Source organism: Fukomys damarensis, unplaced genomic scaffold, assembly GCF_012274545.1.
Source record: "Fukomys damarensis isolate Sample0158 unplaced genomic scaffold, DMR_v1.0_HiC HiC_scaffold_24, whole genome shotgun sequence".
Taxonomy (NCBI): Eukaryota; Metazoa; Chordata; class Mammalia; order Rodentia; family Bathyergidae; genus Fukomys; species Fukomys damarensis.
In genome coordinates this window covers 55163432-55181415 of record NW_022900936.1, presented here as the reverse complement: position 1 = coordinate 55181415, position 17984 = coordinate 55163432, and positions in this window count along the sequence as shown.

Genomic DNA, 17984 nt, shown 5'->3' with positions numbered 1-17984 from the left:
TGAGGAGTATATCTTCAATATGTATCCATTTTCCTATGAATGGATCTATTTTCTCATTCTTTATGGCTGAGTAACATTCCATTTTATAGAAAAACCACATCTTCTTTATCCAGTTTCCAGTGGATGGGCAAATGGGCTGTTTCCAAGATTTAGCTATTACAAACTGTGCCGCTATAAACATGGGTGCACATACTTCTCTGTGATATGATTCTTTTAGTTCTCTTGGAAAGATACGCAGCATAGGGATGGCTGGGTCAAATGAAACCTCCAGTCCAAGCTCTCTGAGGTATCTCCATATTGATTTCCATAATGGTTGCACCAGTCTGCCCTCCCACCATCAATGGAGAAGGGTTCCTTTCTCTCCAGAACCCCACCAACATTTGTTATTGTGTGATTACTTGATAGCAGCCATTCTTTGTGGGGTGAGGTGGAATCTCAGTGTTGTTTTCATCTACATCTCTCGAATGACCAGTGATGTGGAACATTTTTTCAAATATTTTCTTGCTGCTTTTACTTCTTTGTCTGAGAAATGTCTGTTCATTTCGTATGCCCATTTTTGAATCGGGTCTTTATATTTGGGTGGACTGATTGTTTTGAGTTCTTTATATATCCTTCATAATAGTCCTTTGTCTGAGGAACAGCTGGTAAAAGTATTTTCCAACATTGTAGATTGTCTCTTAGTTATGCTGATGGTTTCTTTTGAAGTACAGAAGCTTTTTAGTAAGATGAGATCCCAGTTGTTGATTCCATCTGCTAGTTCCTGTGCTACTGAGGATTTGTTCATAAAGTCTTTTCCTATACCAATGTCTTCCAGAGTTCAGCCTAACTTACTTTCCAGCAAGTTTAATGTTTCTGTTTTAATATTTAGATCTTTAATCCATTTGGATTTTAATTTAGTGCATGGTGAAAGATAAGGATCTAGTTTTAATCTGTGGCAGGTTGACATCCAGTTTTTCCAACACCATTTATTAAAGAGGCTATCTTTCCTCCACTGAGGATGGTCAGCTTCTTTGTCAAAGATGAGGTAGCTGAGTACATCTGCATTTGTTTTTGTGTCTTCCAGTCTGTTCCACTGACACTCAGGCCTATTTCTTTGCCAGTACCATGCTGTTTTTATCACAGTGGCTTTGTAGTATAGTTTCAAATTGGGAATTGATATACCTGGTGCCATGTGTCTGTTTCCTAAAACGGCTTTTGCTATTCTAGGTCTCTTATGGTTCCAAATGAATTTTTGGATTTTTTTTTCTAATTCTGTGAAATATAGTTTTGGAATTTCAATTGGCATTGCATTGAATGTATATAGCAGTTTTGTTAGTATGGCCATTTTCACTATGTTGATTCTTCCTACCCAGGAGCAGGGGATATCTTTCCATTTTTTTATATCCTCTTCAATTTCTTTTGTCAGAGTGCTATAGTTTTCAGTGTAGATATCTTTTGGTTCTTTTGTTAGATTGATTCCTAGATACTTCATTTTTTTGGATGGTATTGTAAAAGGAATTTTTCCCTTATTTCTCTCTCCGTGTGTCTCTTACTTGTGTATAAGAAGGCTATTAATTTTGGGGTATTCACTTTGTATCCAGATACTCCACTGAATCTGTCAATTAAGTCTAGAAGTTTTTTGGTGGAGTTTTTTGGATCTTCAATGTAGAGTATCATATCATCAGGAAATAATGACAGTTTAACTTCTTCCTTTCTTATCTTTATTGCTTTAATTTCTTTCTCTTGTCTGATTGCTGTGGCTAATATTTCCAGAACTATATTGAAGAAGTGGTGATAATGGGCATCCTTGTCTTGTTCCTGATCTTAACATGAAGGTTTTCAGTTTTTGGCCATTCAATATGATGTTGGCTGATGGTTTTTCATAGATAGCCTTTATTGAATTGAGGTATAGACCATCTATTCCAATTTTTTGCAGGGTTTTTATCATGAATGGGTGTTGAATTTTATCAAATGCTTTTTCTGCATCTATTGAGAGGATCATATGGTTTTTGTCCTTGACTTTGTTAATATAATATATTACATTTATTGACTTTCATATGTTGAACCACCCTTGCATCTCTGGAATAAATCCGACTTGGAATTGAGGTATAGACCATCTATTCCAATTTTTTGCAGGGTTTTTATCATGAATGGGTGTTGAATTTTATCAAATGCTTTTTCTGCATCTATTGAGAGGATCATATGGTTTTTGTCCTTGACTTTGTTAATATAATATATTACATTTATTGACTTTCATATGTTGAACCACCCTTGCATCTCTGGAATAAATCCGACTTGGTCATGATGGATGATATTCTTAATAATCCTCTGTATTCTGTTTGCTAGTATCTTATTGAGGATTTTTGCATCTATATTCATTAAGGAGATTGGTCTGTAGTTCTCCTTTTTAATTGCATCTTTCCCTGGTTTGGGAATCAAAGTAATACTTGCTGCCAGGAATGAATTTGGAAGTATAGCTTCCCTTTTGATTTCATTAAAAAGTTTGAAGAGTAATGGTAGTAGTTCTTCTCTAAATGTCTTGTAAAATTCAGCAGTGAATCCATCAGGGCCTGGGCTTTTCTTTGTTGGTAAGTTTTTAATTGCATTTTCAATTTCACTTGTTGTGATTGGGATGTTTAAAATGTTTTTATCTTCTTCACTCAACTTTGGTAATTCATAAGTATCTAGAAATCTGTCCATTTCTTCTGTGTTTTCCATTTTATTAGAGTACAGGTTCTCAAAGTAGGTGTTCATGATCCTATATATTTCTTTTGGATCTGCTGTGACTTCATCTTTTTCATTCCTGATTGCATGGACCTGAGCCTTTTCTTTCCTCTTTTTGATAAGATTAACTAAGGGTTTGTCGATTTTATTTATTCTTTCAAAAAACCAGCTCTTTGTTTCATTTATTTTTTGTATCATTTTCTTAGTTTCTATTGCATTGATTTCTTCTCGGATCTTTATAATTTCCTCTCTTGTTGGAGCTTTGGGTTTTTCTTGCTCTTGTTTTTCTAGGAATCTAAGTTTCATCATTAAGTTGTTTATTTGAGCCCGCTCTGTTTTCCTAGTGTGGGCATTCAATGTTATGAATTTTCCACGTAGACTGCTTTCATTGTGCCCCAAAGATTCCTGTATGTTGTATTGGCATTCTCATTTATTTGTAAAAACTGTCTAATTTCTTCTTTAATTTCCTCTGTAATCCATTGATTGTTTAGGAGAGTGTTGTTCAGTTTCCATGTGCTTGTGAAGTTTCTATAGTTTCTTGTGCTATTGATGTCTAGTTTGATTGCACTATGATCTGATAATAAACAGGGGATGACTTCAATTTTTTTGCATTTATTTAGACCTGTTTTGTGAGCCAGTATGTGGTCTATTTTGGAGAATGATCCATGTGCAGCCGAAAAGAATGTATATTCTGGTTTTTGGGGGTGGAATACTCTATAAACATCTATTAAGTCCATGTGTTCCAAAGCTTGGTTCAGTTCTATTATTTCATTGTTGATTTTCTGCCTAGTAGATCTGTCAATTTGTGATAGTGGGGTATTTAAATCCCCCACTACAATTGTATTAGTGCTTATTTGGTTTTTCATGTTACTTAATATTTGTTTTATATAGTTGGGGGCATTTATATTTGGTGCATATATGTTTATGATTGTCAGCTCTTCCTCTTGAATTGTTCCCTTTACAAGGATGTAGTGTCCTTCTTTGTCTCTCTTAATGAGTTTTGGTTTGAAATTTACTTTATCTGAGAATAAGATTGCTACCCCTGCTTTTTTCTGGACTCCTGACGCATGGAGAATTGTTTTCCATCCTTTCACTTTCAGTCTATGGACTTCCTTTTGCACTAGGTGTGTTTCTTGTATACAACATATTGTTGGATTTTGCTTCTTAATCCATTCTGCCAATCTGTTTCTCTTGATTGGTGAATTGAGGCCATTAACATTGATGGTTACAACTGATATATTTTGACTTATTCTTGTCATGTTGTTGTCCATTTGTTGACTCTTTTTACTTTTTCTCCCATCTCCTTTTAGTTTCTTGCCTTACCTATTTGATTTGGTCTGTTGGGCCTCATGTTATTGTGAACTTCGTTGTCCTTTTCTAGGATATTGTTTAGAATTCCTTGCAGTGCTGGTTTGGTGTTCATGAAATTTCTCAGGTGCTCTTTGTCATGGAAGTATTTTATTTCCCCATCTATTTTGAAAGAGAGTTTTGCAGGATACAAAAGTCTAGGTTGGAGATTCTTTTCTTTTAGGACTTGGAATACCTCACTCCAGGCTCTCCTTGACCTAAGGGTTTGTGTTGAAAAGTCTGCTGTGATTCTAATGGGCTTTCCTTTGCATGTGATTTGTTTTTTTTTCTCTTACTGCTTGTAGTATTTTGTTTTTCTGTTGGATTTCTGGAATCTTGATTATTATATGTCTAGGTGTAGATTTTTTTTTTTATCATGGCTAGTTGGAGTTCTATATGCCTCACTTATCTGTATGTCTAATTCTTCCCTTCTGTTTGGGAAGTTTTCTGTCATTAATTCTGTGAAGAGCTTTTTTATGTCATTTGTGTTTTCTCCTGTATTTTCATGAATTCCTATCAGTCTTATGTTATTTTTGTTTGTATCATCTAGGAGTTGTTGGATTGATTTCTCATGATCCCTTACTGTTTTTTTTTTTAAATTTTATTGAGTTTATTGGTACATTTTAGGGATACAGTACAGTTACTGTTTTTAAGGGACCTCTTTTTTCACATTCACTGTCTGCAATACTATCTTCTATGTCTGAAATTCTATCTTCGCAATCTTTTATCCTGTTACATACACTTTCAATAGAGTTTTTAATCTGGATATCTGTTTGAATCTGTTTTATGGATTCCATATCTTTCCTCTGTTGGGCATTCATTGTTTCCATTTCTTTCTTATGCTGAGTCTTCATGACTTCTTTCATGGTCCTGAGCTCATCTATTTTTTTGTCAGTTTCTGCTCTAGAGTCTGAAATCATGGCTTCCATTTTGCTCATCATCTCTCTGGTTAACTGGGAAATTATTTCTGATTTGAATTTTTCTAGAGACTGATTGATCTGTTTTGTTACCTCCTGTGCTATGGGTCCAGGGTGTCCTGTTTGTTCACTATCAAACTTTTCATCCTCATTTGTCCTACTATTTGCCATTGGTGAACTGGAAATCTGTTTTTGTGTCTTGCTTAAGTGTTTTCTCATTTTTATTTTTATTGTTGGGTTGTCCTTCTTTAATTTCTGAGTATTACTTAAATCTTCCTAATATAGTTGCGTTTTAGCTTTTGAGTTTCTAATGACTCATAGACATTCTCATTTTCATAATATCAGAGAAAACAACTCTTTAAATCAATCACAACCCTTTATCCCAATTGATACATTCAGCAGCCCAATAGGATCAGGCACAGCTTGCAAACTGACCAGTTGTGGTAGTCATTAATGTATCACCTTTAACTCATGTGAATTAAGTTAATTTCAAGAAGCAGCCCATAATATGTTTGCAGTGAATATGCTTTTCAATATAGAATCTTTACCATTTAGGATGGGGGGGTTAGACTTAGAACGAGAGGAGTAGATAAGTGAAAGAACTGGAGCAGGTTTTAAGTGAATCCAGAGGATGTAGAATTACCTTACTATCTTTACAAAGCTATTAACTTCAGGGGGGATAGACAGAGTGCAGGAATAGGGACAAGAGTATATCCCCTTAACAATAACAGGTGCTTGCCTTCCCTTGAAAGTACAGAGCCATGAGTGAGGTAAAATGACTGGAGAAAAGAACATAAAGAGAAACCCCTCCTAAAAAGAAAAAATAATAAAAGAAGAAGTGTGAGTTAGGGCAGGAGCTGGAATAAAAAGCGAGATGAGGGATAATATGGTGGAGCAAGAGACTGAGTTGGAGAGAGAGGACAGAAGAAAGAAAGAAATTTTAGGGTGGAATGAGGAAAAGAAAAAAGACAAATAAAAAAAGAATTTGAAGGGCCTCTTTCAGACTGTCTCTGTTCTCATATTATACCACATGTACAGCCATATGCAGAACCGAATCCCCTGGTCTCAGCCAGCCAATGGCAGTTCCCCACGATTGAGACTGAACACAGTCCACAAGGCCTAACTTGAGTTTCCCTATCCTCAGGGTTAAACTCCATTTATTTCTATTACAGGTTTCCCCTGCCCTTTCTTTAAAGATGTTCAAGTTGGGAGCTCAGAAAACTACCCTTCATGAGAACCTATGCCTCTTCAGAGTTGGTCTAAGGACTGGCCCAATCAGGAGGTTTGAGAACTGGGTTGGGGGGGGCAGGGGAGGTTGTAGGGGTGTTTCAAGGGCGCCCACGTGGCTACCTTCCTTACTGGGTCTGTTGTCGCGCAGTCCGGTAGGTCGTACACCTGCTGGGTGATCTCAGGCAGGCAGGCAGCTGAAGAGATCCCCTCCAGGGTCTTTGGGTCCTTGTTGGGTCTGTTGTCACCCAGTCCGGGAGGGAGGTCGCGCACCTGCCGGGTGATCTCAGGCAGGCAGGCAGCTGAAGAAGTATTATTTTAAAAACCTCCAAAAAAATGCAAGTCCAAATATTTCAGCTTCACAAGTTAAAAATAACTTTGGTTAGTATTATCATTAATTTGTAATGTAGGATTTGTCTTGGTTTTCTATCCACTAAGAATAATGAAAGAAGAGATTTATTTTTGCGTTTGTTTGTACAAATTTTAACACGGACAAATTGATAATATTGAAAGTCATACCGGGTGAAAATTAAGAACTTCTTGCTCTTCATTTGTATTTTACTTTCATGTCAACATAAACACTTACCCCAAAACAAAACTTACTGATTGTGACACTATCACATATGATTTGATAAACAAACTAAGTGAGAGCTGATGTGTTTTATTAGTCACCAACCAGTTCTGACACATAAACTGTAGATGTGGAAAAGTCTGGATATCTGAGAGGAATTTGCCATAACTATCTACTCTTAACAGTGCCAGGAGCTTCAAAGGATCTGTCAAACAACCTATTTGCGACCTAACACATAAGGTATTAGTCACTTGCTATTTTAATAGAAGTGGGTATGGAAAATATACTTAAAAATCTGTATAGGCGAGGAAACAATTTGGTAATATTTTGCTTGTCGTAGAAAAGAGGTTTCTTGGCATATAATATATGTCATGACAATGTATGTTAATGTAAAAAATCACTTTGCTATAATAAGCATCTTATACCTTACACTGCAGAAAATTTCACACTATTTTCAGCAAAGATGTTACATACCACTTAAGCTATTTTCTCCTATGTGCTTGTTAGAATTCTTAGTTCTCTGATAATCATATGCATCATTTGCTATAGGTAGTTCCTTTAGCTATATATTATTATTTTTAATATTATCAATGTTTTACTTCATAATGGATATGGAAAAGTGAACCAAATGTTCAGCATTTATCATAAAGAGATCACTAAATAACTTCCTAAGGTATCAAGAAAAGTAACACTATTGAGAGCACAGAAATCTTCTTTATGTCCCCCTCAGATCATGCCTCTTCTTTCCTTGTTTTATAAGATAACCAATGTCATGAATTCTAACACAGTTTAATTTTGCCAGTCATTTTGAGCCACAGATAAGGCATTATTGCATTATTTTGTGTCAGGTTTCTTTTCCTCAACATTTTTTGTAAGATTTATCCTTGTGGTGAATGTGTATATCTTTTTATTTCTGTGATAGCATTTCATTGTACAAACATAGCATAATTTATATATCTACATTATTGTTGATCAAAATTGGGAGAGTTTGGACTTTGGGGCTGTTACAACAAATGCTGTTTGTCTACTATTTCCAAACAAGATAAAATAACAGGATGAGATAAATTACTCCACCTGAGACAATGATAACAACAACAAAACTAGGTAAGATTTGTAATAACTGTTTTTAAGATGTAGGACATCAGGCAATGAAAGGCAGTGATTCCTGTGAGACAAGAAATAAATCAGGTGGCCAAATAACTACTATAGATTATAGCCTTGAGAGAGTTTGCTGTCTGTGATGGAGAGAAGGAGTTCCCAGGTAGATATTCTGAGCTTGCAAAGGAGAATTCCAGAGAGGAAAGTCCCATAGATAGAGCATTTGGGGAATCTTCAGAGGGCCCCCTTGTGTATTCAGGAGAATATTGATCAACATGTTCATCTAAATAAACTACTTGAGTTAGGGAAAGAGCTACTTGAGCATATTAGAGGGAGCAAGGCCCTGAACTCCTGAAGGGATGGGAACATTGCCTGACTGCTCCATCTGAGTAGAAAACATGACTTTTTGTTGGGTGGATCACTTAGAAGGTCTTGATTCAGTAGCAGAGAGTAGTTTAGCCTAAACTTAACATTAGTTTTGTATTATCTAATGAACCTTAGGAGAAGAACCAGACACAGGATTTGAGGGACCCAGGGCAAAACTGGAATGGCAGGTCAGCTTTATCCAGACTGTCATCTGGGAAGAGTAAAGTAGTAAACTTAGCCTCTCATTAGCTGAGTCCCATATGACTGACCTGGTCCCAGTCCCTGAAGCAACTCATTTAACAGCAAGATTACAAAGTATTGGATTATTTCTGTGTAAATTAGGGACTGTCAAGCAAATTGTTTGTTACTCCTTACTTTCTTATTGTTTGTGTACTGTACATATTTGAGTTTATCTTATTAATATTTCGATTTTTGTGTGAAAAATTATAGAAATAATTTGAAGCCTAAAATAATGATGTAATATGGAAGAGAGAATTTTACTCCCCCTGGATATCTGTTAGAAAGCTAAGACTCACTTTTTCTGTTTTCTGGGATTGAAGTAATTTCAAATTGGGTTTAGTTATAGCAAAAACCCTTCAACATTCTTCTTAATATGTAAGTTTTCATGGTTCTGATCTGAACCTTACAGTTTCTAAGAGATCTCAACTTAGGTGATCCTTATAGTTCTTTTTTTTTTAATATATATTTACTTTTGTCCCATGTTCTTGTTGAAAGTTCTGATTAGTTTCTTAGATACTTAGCTACCTCTTCATGAATTAGCAATTGCCTTTGGGGAAAACTTAGCCCTTTACAAGTACTTAAGGATAATTGTAAAAATCATTGTAGTTAGATTTAATCAATAACTTCCGTTTTAGGAGAATTTCATGATTTTCATGCGTTTGATGTTTCACAAACATTATTTTCACATTTATAAAACCCTATCAGAGTAAGTAGCAGTATCCTCATATTAGAGAGCTTGAATTTCATTATCAGATAGCTTAAATAATGAGCTAAATGTCATATAATTACTAAGTGTGAGAGTCAATCTAAACTTAGCCTTTCTGACTTCAAAGACTGCCTTCTTTAAACACATTACAAACTCTCATTTAAGGTAAGAAGGAGTGCAGATTTTATAAGTGATATTTATAGATTACTGAATTTAAAACCTGAATTTTAATGGGTAAAATAGCAGTGTCAAATGTGAAAGGGATTGGTTTTGATTAGCTCAGGCTGCTACAACAGAATATTGTAAATTGGTGGCTTAAACAACAAACATTTACTGCTCACAGTTCTGGAACTGAAAAGTTCAAGGTTAGTACTCCAGCATCCAAAGTCTGAAAGGCCACTCTTATGGTTTGCAAATGGCTGTTTGCTCCTTGAACCCTGATAGGCACAGAGCAAAAAGAGCTACCTCTCTGGACTCTTCTCATAAAAGCACTAATCCTGTTCATTGAGTTCCCATATTTATGACACAGTTACTCCACAAAGGCTCCACCTTCAAATACCAACTCATTAGGGATTAGATTTCAACATATAAATTTGGGGGGCACACACACATTAAATTTGTCTATTAGTCACTTTCTTGTCACTAGGACAAAATATTTGACACCCGCAACTTAACGAGGAGAGGTGTATTTGGTTCAGTGCTTCACTAAGTTTAGTCCATGGCTGGCTGACTCTAAGGCAAAAATGACATGGTAAAAGGGCCTATTTAAAGAAAGCTTATCAAGCCATGTATACTTAGGGAATGGGTTAAAAAAAAGAGCCAAAGGCAGAGATATAAGCACTAAAGTTGTGTTTCCAGTGACTTACCTTCTCTGACTCAGACTCACCTCCTGACAGCACATTCAACTGCAAACATGTCATTAATCCACTGATGAGTGTGGTGCTTCCATGATCCAGTCTTTGCAAAAGCCCCATCTCTGAACACATCAGAATTTTTAGGAGACATTTTAGGTTGAAACAATAATGGCAGGATGTTCCATGATGACTGTATTGACCAATTGTTTCTTGGCTTCTGGGAGAAAAATAGCTGATGCTCATAAATTAGAGGAAGAGAGGCTTATCTTTGCTTACATTTTCAGACATTTTTATTCCATAGTTAGCTGACTCCAAGGCACAGATGTGGTGGACAGTGGATGGATGTGACAGAGTCAAGTTACTCATTTCATGGTGGCCAAGAAGCATGAGGAAGAGCATCGTGAAGAAGGGGCCAGGGACCAGAGACAGTCTCCTAGGTTACTCTCACCAATATGCCCACAGAAGTGTCCTTTTCTAATCTCTTAAGGGTCTCTAAAGCCAATTAAATTGACAAAACTGACCATCACAGCGATGTTTTATTTAAGTTTTTCTTGTTAAGCTTATTGATTGAACAATGTAGATTCTGCCCTTGTAGGAAAGTGGTTTGAAGACTCAATGGGTTTCCACTGCTATGTTCCAAAAATCAGGTATCTTTATCTCTTAGTCAGCTAGGGTTACCCTACAAAATCCCATAGTCTGGATTGCTAAAGCAACATGCATTTATTTCTCACAGTATTGCAAGAAGTCTGAGATCAGGGTATAAGCATAACCAATTTTTGATGAGACCTCTCTTTCTGATGTGGAGGTGACTTCACTGGACAGGAAGCGAGAATGGGAGAGCTGTCATGTGTCTCTTTTTAAAAGGCATTAATGACATTCATGAAGTTCCACCACTCGTGATCTTCTGAATATTGTCATATTAGGAAGTAGGGTACAGACAATGCATCCTGGAAGGGAATAAAGCAGTTCATGGAATTTGTTATATAATTAGTCAAATGTATATGTTCCTGTGCCTGAATGTGTCCTATGCTTGATCTTAGCCAAAAGGCCAGGAAACGATTGCCTGTGTGTGTCTTGAAATCAGAAAAATTGCTGCCTTGGAAGCTTTTCAGTCTATCTTTTAACATATCCCCTGTATTGGGCTGGCTTGCTGGCTGGAAATAGTAATAACTTGGCAAGGTGTTATATCTTTACACTGTATTTGAATGTTTCTGATGATAGCATTACTAAATTTCTTGGAGCTTTATTTTTATTGTCAACTATGACAGGAAATCCAATATGAAATTTTCATAAAATGTGAGAATGAATATTTACCATTTGTAAATGTAAATACACACACATATATAGTTGGGCAATTTTTATTTTACTCTAAAACGTGTGTTAACATGTTATTTCATAAAAATACACAAATCCAATTTTAAAATCACTGACAGTGTTTGATTTACAAATGGAGTTACACCACATCACACAGAAAACATTCCTAAAATCTTCCTCTTACACATCTCTCTCTCTCCAAATCCTCACTATGTTAATCAGTTGTGTAAAAGCTTTTTCTTATGTTTCCCTCCTGGTGCCTCTGCCTTGTGTTCCCTTATTATACATAAAGCTGAAATCAGAGATAGATGACCTGCAGTCTGAATATAGACTAGGGACATTTGAAATTTGCCCTTAATAGTTTGTGAAAAAAATTTGAATTAGTTGCCAACTTCTGAACTTCAGGAATCTTCATATTAAAATTATGATATTGTGGGGTTTTTGACCAACCAAGACATCTCAGACTCTAGACTTTCCTGCTATAGAATATTTTTCACTCACAGGTTTAAAACAAGTAAGGGCTCCCCCTTTAGTATTAAAATTTGATGCTTTTAAAAAGATGACTGTATTTTTCTCCCTTTACTAACCTTGGTCACCTCATTTACACATAAATGTGAGATTCATGGTCACATATTTCTTAACTGCTGGGAATGGACAAGTCTGAATAGATAACTAAATTACACATAATTTACATGTTTCTGTCATCTAAGAGTCTACAAATAGTAAAAGCATCTGCTCCGTAGGCATCCACATGATGGGGGAGTGTGGGGCTCAGGCCTCTCTGATGCTATGGAGGTGAACTCATGAGGACTTCTCAGAATTTTTAGGATAGGGCTCCTTGAAACAGAGGGAGGCAAGCCTGTCACCTGCTGTTTTCTCTCTAAATCTGTCAAGCATGTTTCCTTCACATTGTGAAATTCTGTCTTACTTACGTTTAATATTTTCATGTCCTTTCATGTAGGAAACAGCAAGACCACAATTTTCTTAGAGGATCTCTGTGAGTGATAATTTTCATATTTTTTCACCACACAGAATATACTGATTTCCTCTGAAAGCTCAGCTCACCTCTGAGGCATTTTACCAGCATAAGTGTGAGTGGTGATGTTTCTTCAGATGATAGTGAAGTTATGTTTTCTTTTCTTTTTTTTTATTGAGTTTGTTGGTACATTTTAGGTATACAGTACACTTATATTCATTATTGGGATCTTGTACCTTTACATGACAGGTCTTGGTTCTCATTTTTTCCCCTTGTCCCTGCCCTCACTTCACCCTCTCCTCCCCTCCCCATTTACAAACACTTTATTTCCATTTTTTTCATTTTCTCATATTTTTTCTTTTCCCTTATTACCTTTCCCCTACCCTTCCCACTTTCCCTACACCTTTAGCCCTTTTCTTCCTATCTCACCTTGTCAATTATCTCATTAGAATCTTATGTATTATTGCAGTTTATTCACACCAGAGAAACTATTAGGTATTTACACATGTATGACTTATTTATTTCACTTAGGAGTATATCCTCAATATGTATCCATTTTCCTATGAATGAATCTATTTTCTCATTCTTTATGGCTGAGTAGTATTCCATTTTATAGAAAAACCCCATGTTCTTTATCCAGTTTCCAACGGATGGGAAAATGGGCTATTTCCAAGTTTTAGCTATTACAAACTGTGCTCCTGTAAACATAGGTGCACATATATCACTGTGATATGATTTTTTAAAATTCTTTTGGAAAGATACCCAGCAGAGGAATGGCTGGGTCAAATGGAACCTCTAGTCCCAGCTCTTTGAGGTATCTCTATATTGATTTCCGTAGTGATTGCACCAGTCTGCACTGATAGCGAAGTTAAACTGAAACTCAACAAAGTGATGGCAAATTGAAAAATAAAAGCTGGGCGAGGTGGTGCATACCTGCAATCCCAGCACTCAGGATTCTGAGGCAGGAGGATTGCTATGAGTTCGAGACCACCATGGACTACATAGTGATTTCCAGATCAGTCTCAAGTACATAGTGAGACTCTGTCTCAAAAAACCAAAAAAAAAAAAAAAAAAAAAAAAAAAAAAAAAAAAAAAAGAAAAAGAAAAAGAAAAAAAAAACAAAGAGCTTTAGCTACGTACCCATGTTCTCCATAAAAGAAGCAGGGAAAATAGGGATGGTACAGGTTAGCAAAGAGAAGATACAAAGATCTGGAGACATTAGCATTACACAAAATATGTATGCATGCATTTTTAGTATTTGGATCTCTCAGATAAATAGCATAAAAACAGGAAATTTAACTTTTATAATTTTGTGGGTATTTATTTATCAAACTGCTAGCAGTTAATGGTGCGTAGGTACAGTATCTGTTTTATTTTAAGAATTTGATCTCCTAGGCAACTATCTATTACATTCGTAATTCCCTACATTACCTAATTTTAATATATTTACAAATATAAAATCATTTATTTAGGATAGGCTCTAAGAGTTTGCAATTTAAATTCATGTCAGATTTATCATAATTTAATCAAGTGCTGCTCACTGAACCTTTATAACCTCACTGTGAGATCTCATATAAGATTTTTTTTTAATATTGTATTAAAATATACATAATACAAAATTTACCATATTAGACATTTTAAAGGACAATTCAGTTCTGTTAAATATACTCATAATGGTGAGCAACCAACCTTCAGAATATTTTTTAGACAAGTCTTTTAAAACCATCAGAGAAGGAACATCTTTAGTCTGTGCTGTTTTAAATATTAATTAGTTTTAAAATGTAATAATATTTTTTATAAAATAAATGATTAATTCTTTCACATTTTCCTCGGGATTTAATCTGGTTTTGGGAATTTGAAGTAGTGTTTGGTTATAAGGCACTTTTAAAAGGAACATGTTGGTTATATTAAAATTTATTAGAGTCTAACTGAACAAAGATCAATTCCTACATCATGCAGCATTAGAACCAGAAAAGACCTCATTGTTAGCAGGGTGAGCAGTGGGATTTGGAAGGTTGAGGACAGCAAAGCAAAGAAATTATCTGAATGTCTACAGACAGGTTTTTACCTTGTTTGGGTGTGGTCTGGTGCAAAAGTCCTAGTGTGGGGTAAGCTGGAAGTTCTGCAGTTTCATCTTAGTGTTTATGTTGGGCTTCACTTTACTTAAATAGAAACCTAATCTACTAAAAACAACTCCAACTTATGGGCGAGTAATACATTCTATTAAAATTAAGGTTTCTTAATGGTACGTATAAATATAACATTAGCAAAATAGCTTTACAGCAAAATTCATTCGATATATAGAGTATGACAAGAGAATAAAAATCTCTGGATAGTTTAAAAACCAATGTTTTATATTTCTTATCTTTCCAGTGAATGAATGCATCTTTCCCTGCATGTATGAGGGCCACACAGTGTCGCGCAAGCCCAGACATGCTTGGTAGTAAGGCACTTTCTAACAATTGAGATTTTCTTTTGTTCCCTTTTGATTTTCTCTTCAGATATCTCATGTAAGTTCAGCTTCTTCCCTTTTCTTGATTCTTTTTATTCATTCAATTCCAAATATTCTAGTCATTTATTTTCCTCATTTTCTAATTAAGGGGTAATATTTTTTCATTCCTTTTCATTCACTTCTACTTTCTTCCCTTTGATTTTTTTTATTCTTTCACTCATTTATTGATATTGTTTATTTATTCTGTGCATGTATAAAAAACCTAGGTGCTCTCTTTCTATAAAGCATAATAAGATACAACCTTTTGGATAAGGAACTATGTGCAATCTAAATTTTCTCCAGCTATGCAACTTCATGGCCAAACATCTTTCTACCTCTTGTCTTTCCAAATTCATCTTCTTCCACTGGATTCACCTCTTCTGTTCCTCCTGGTTGCTGAGGTTGTTTTCTGCAGGGATAGCAGTAAGAAAGTAGATTCCTGAGAATCCCATAACAGAAAACTGTTGGGCATCATAAATTTAGAGAAGGATGGAAATATGAATCATAATTGCAAAACCACAAAATAACTTTACCTAATGTTTTTTTCTACATCTATTGAGATGATCGTACAGTTTTTGTCCTTGATTCTGTTTATGTAGTGTATTACATTTATTCATTTACATATGTTGAACCATCCTTGCTTCTGTGGGATAAACTCAACTTGGTCAGTTTGTTTGACCTTCTTGATGATCTTCTGTATTCTGTTTGCCAGTATCTTGTTGAGGAATTTTGCATCTATGTCCATTAGGGAGACTGGCCTGTAATTCTTTTTCTTGGTCTTTCCCTGGTTTTGGAATCAAAGTAACACTTGCTTCTAGGAATGAATTTGGAAGTATTGCTTCCCTTTCAATTTCACTGAAAGGGAAGTATTGCTTCCCTTTCAATTTCACTGAAATATTTAAAGAGTAGTGGCAGTAGTTTTTCTCCAAATGTCTTGTAGAATTCAGCAGTGAGGCCATCAGGACCTGGGCTTTTCTTTTTTTGGTAAATTTGTAATTAGTTTTCAATTTCACTGATTGTATTTGGGGTGTTTAGAATTTTTATATTAGGCACATATGTGTAAATGCTGAATAGTTTCTCTGGTGTGAAAAACTGAAAGTGTAAATAAGGATCAAAATGTATAATTAATATTGTGTGACAGGAAGAAAAGCTCTAAAAGAGTAGGGAAAGTGTCAGAGGTAGGGGAAAGGAAAGAAGGGAAAAGAAAAATATGAGAAGAGGAAAAAAAATGGAAACAAGGTCTGTAAATAGGGAAGGGTGGAGGGGGTATAGGGAGGGAAGGGGAATGGGGAAATAATAACCAAGGTACATCATGTAAAGGTACAAGAACCCAATGATGAATTTAATTGTACTGCATACCTAAAGTGTACCAATAAACAATGGGAAGAAAAATAACTTCATCTAAGCTTTAAATATAAATTTTCCTGAGAACATTTCAATATTTCTCCAACAGAGATTTTGTTTTTGTTTTGCATTTGCATAAAGAGAGTTTATTCTAAAGTGCTGGACTTTCTTGTTGCTATTCAGTTTTCATTACATATGTTTGTAAGTCTTAATATTTAAAGTCTTAAAATTATCTAAGCATGTTCAAATTTAAAGAATAGGGTAGTAAACACAATACTTCCCCACTTAAAACCAACAGAGAAATTGTATGTTTATAATTGTCAGAGTAAATTTAAATTTTCTAATAGTTAATTTGATACCTTTAGATGAAAAGTTTTTACTCCATCACTGTATCTTGAATAAATTAATGACATTTTCTGCTCCCTAAGATTGATGCTGTTGTAGTCAGAGTTGGCAAGGGACGATATTAATGAAGGACACATGATTAATAGGATTATTTTATAGCATTTATCCACAAAGTCAAGTGCAGAGGAGTACATGAGATCTGACCACATGCTAGAGACTGGAAGAATCCAGCCAAGGGTCTGGATCCCAGAGCAATGTCCCATAGAATTCCAGCTGTAAGCCTAGAGCTCAAGGTAATGTCTTATGCAAATCTTTCAAAGATCTGTGCTAGGAAGGCCCAAAGTTCTGTGGTGGAAGCTAGAAATTCTGGTGGGGTGCTGGTGGAGTGAAGGATCTGCAACAGAAAGCTGAGAGATATGCATTGGAGCTGGAAAATGATGTTTGAGGCTAGGGCCAGATCTCCCTGAGGAGGATGAGCAGCCATTCCCAGCAACAGTGAGGAAAAGAGCTCCTCTGATGATGAGAACAGCTGAGTTCATATTAAGAAAACCAGCCATGTCAAGCTTCAGAAAAACTAACAGCATACAATCCTTCCCTCCAATTCTACCTTTATGCCTTTGGCAACAATTCTCAGGTGGGTCTTGAACATTGCTAGCCATGCAGAATGAGTTCAGCTGTGTATTCCATGGTTACCATTAGTTAATCCGTCACAGGTGCTTTTAGTTTTGATCATGAAAATAAACTTAGATTGTTTTTAAATGCCACTAAATATATGTTGGTCAGCTTTCATCACTATAATGTAATACTTGAGGTAAGTAACTTATAAAGAGAAAAGGTTTACTGTGGCTTACAGTTTTGGCAGTTTCAATCCATGGTCAGGTGGTCTTATTCATTTTCCTTGTGTGGGAATGGATCAGAGCAGGAGTGGTGGATCAAAATCACTCCTCATCATAAGCCAGAAGGCAAGAAGAGCAAAGAGGGATGAGGTCTCACAATCCCCTTCAAGGCCATAGACCAATGACCCAAAGACCTCCCATAAGAACTTACCTTTTAAAAGTTCTATCACCTTCCTATTATGCTTCCTTGGGTACCCAGTATTTTATCACGTCAGTCTTTGGGAGGTATTTACTATCCAAATTATAGAAACATAAAAGTAAATAAAATTAGTTGCAAGTATAAGTATGGATTTCCCCCCAGTATTTCAACTCAATTTTCCATTTTTTAACTTATAGTAACAAAGATATTAAAATTTATTACCTAATTTAAAATGTACCATAAGCCTATTGTCTTAACAAAGCATTTTCACTTTTTCTTATTCTAAATTTATAGACAGTTCAGGATTGTTTACCATAAAGGCAACATGATTGTTTCTAAATTTAATGGTAAACATTTGTACAGATGATACAGTTGATATCAACAGTTTAATAGGTGTTTAATATTATTTTCATTAATCCATTTCTGTGTTGAACATATAGGTTGTTTTTA